The following is a 2,570-nucleotide window of genomic DNA, read 5'->3' as shown; positions in this document are numbered from 1 at the left end:
GCGCACAGGCAGGCTTCGTCTGACGTGACAAGGAGGGGGTTTTTTACGGTGAGAACAACCATTCAGCAGAACTGCCTCCCCCAGGGACACGGTAGAGTCCCCATCGCTGGGGGTTTTCAAGATGCAACTGGACAGGGTGCTGGATAATCCCATCTAGGGTCCCTTTCCCACAAAAGGTCAGGCCAGGGGATCTTCTGAGGTCCCTTCCAGCCCAGGCTGCCCTATGATTCTTCCTCCCGAGGCGGACCATGCCCTTTCTGGGTTCCTGTCCTGGTAACTGGGACTCCTACAAGCACACAATCATCTCGGTTGGAGGTTTGGTCCGAGCCCCGCCTGGTCACTTGGGGCCTCACCCATCACACCCAAATATCCTCACGGATGGGGAACCCGGCGCCGTGTTGGGTGCTGCACTACTGCTACTTTTTCTCTTTATGGGGCTGAAATTTTCACCGCACACCTCCGAGAGGAGTCAGGCTCCTTCTCCCCCGTAACACCCATTAGGCAGCTGGGGACAGCAGCTACATCCCCCTTGGCCTCCTCACCTTGAACAAGCCTTTTCTCATACACCCTGCATTTGCACATATCGGGACCTGAAGCCATGCAGAAGGGACGCCCAACAAGCCAGTAGCCCAGCACTAGCTCTCCAGTCACTTGCGGGTGGTGGCTGCACTCTGGCTGGGGACAGCCCCCCTCTTTCCCCTTGCACCCTTCACCCTTGAAGCAGGGTGGCCACCATGGCCCGTGAGGGCTGCGAGGACCTGATGCCCCATCGCTGAGCCACCGCACTCCTCGTGGCTGTGTTGCTGGGCAAAGAGGCACCGATGTCCCCCCACGGCTGCAGGTGTTTAAAGGTCAGCGCTTTCCTTCCCAAGCCACCCTCCTTGCCGTAACCGAAGCTTGCACATGCGCAGGTTGCTGCAGCCAGCAATAAAGGCTGCAACTTGGCATTAGCGAGTTGAATTCCCTGTGTTATCAGCTGTTTGTGGTGACGGGAAAGCTCATCGGCGGGCAGAGGTGGAAAAGGGCATTTTTTTGCAGCTGATGCTATCCATGACTCCGGCTGCATGAAGGATGCCCCTTGAGCTGTGGGAGAAGAAACAACCCCTGCTGTGGGGGCCCAGCTCTGGCAGCCCCCCCAAGAGCTCTCGCTGCTACCAGCTCCTAAACTGTCCAACTAAAGCCAGCACAGACAGGGCTCTGCCTGCTGCAGGCACAGTACGAACCCTCTCACGGGGGCCATTTCACCCCAGGTGAGCACCTGGAGGAGCACTGCCACCCAAACTCATCCTCTTGAGGCTTTAAACATTTAACTCCCTTGTTTTTAACATTAGCCTTCTTACAACAAGTTCTGTGTTTCTGTGGCACCGGATTTTAACAAGGAAATTGAGGTACAGGAACAGCACTGGGGGGAAATGCCAGCTAAATAGATGATACCTAGCCAAGGTAGGTGTATTTGTCTCAGCTGGTGACGTTCAACCTAGACTGCTAATGGTGCTGCCTCAGTAATCCTGTAGCTGTAGCAATCACTCAGAAAACTCACAGAGAAGGAAAAGTCCCAGAAGGATGCAGAAAAGCAAAACAGTACCTGTTCTGAAGAAAAGCACGCCCTAGGAGGGATGCACCAGTCCAGGTTCAATAGCTAGGAGGAAACTACGGCCGCTGCAGGTACTTATTAATGGCCTGTAGAGGGTCCATACCCTCTATGGTCGAGAAGGCAGAGGGCTCTTCCCTGCTCCCCCACCCTGGCAGCCTTCCCTGTCAAGCAGGGAAGCTAGGAAAAGCATTTTATGAGCGTGGGGAAGCAAGGGGGACTTGCCGAGTAGAGGCGACAGCTGTGTCCCCTCTCCCTACCACCCAGCTGCGACTGCTTTGCTCCTGTCTTCAAAGCGCCAGGAGAAGCCTCTCTGCTCCCAGCCTGGTGCAGCCGCAGCTGGCGACGGATCAGAGGCAGCTTCGTGGGACAGCCTTTGAAAAGCCGCCTGGAGTAAGCAGCCACCTTGCTGCTGCATCCTTTGCTCCCAGCCCATGCAGCCGGCTCCCCGCCGGTCTCCAGATCAGCAGGTTGGCCGGCTCATTGCAGCTGCTTCTCCCTTTGCAGTGGGTCCCGCTGGCTTTCTGGGGGTGGCTGCTGCCAGCAGCACACTGGATCAGTGACAGTACAGTGAACATCAAGAGGAAGCCTGGCATTTCCAACAGTCTTATTATGCTGGAAAAACAAAGTGGTTTGGTTTTTTTTCTCCACATATCTGTACCTTCATGGCTGGTTCAGGCCTTTTCATGCAGACCACGAAGGCTCAGCACAGCCCTATATCGGCTCTTTTCCTTTGGGCACTCATTCTTGTGCTCTCAGGTATTTCCAAGAAGGGTATTTCTTTTTTTTTTTTTTCTTTTTTCCATTCTTGCATTAACCATTTTCCGCAGCTCCTGGAATACAGATAAGGCACCGAGCCTTTATTAACCACAGCCTGGCTGTTTGCGGGGATCCATCTTGCTGAAACCAGGGATCGTCACCCTGGATTTCCAAGCCACTAAACCGAGACCAAACCCGAAGCAAAGGCCTGGTGCTTCTG

The sequence above is a fragment of the Haliaeetus leucocephalus genome, unplaced genomic scaffold, assembly GCF_000737465.1.
Source record: "Haliaeetus leucocephalus isolate CR32 unplaced genomic scaffold, Haliaeetus_leucocephalus-4.0 Scaffold696, whole genome shotgun sequence".
Classification (NCBI taxonomy): Eukaryota; Metazoa; Chordata; class Aves; order Accipitriformes; family Accipitridae; genus Haliaeetus; species Haliaeetus leucocephalus.
The sequence above is the reverse complement of the archived record's forward strand: the minus strand, read 5'-3'. Positions refer to the sequence as shown.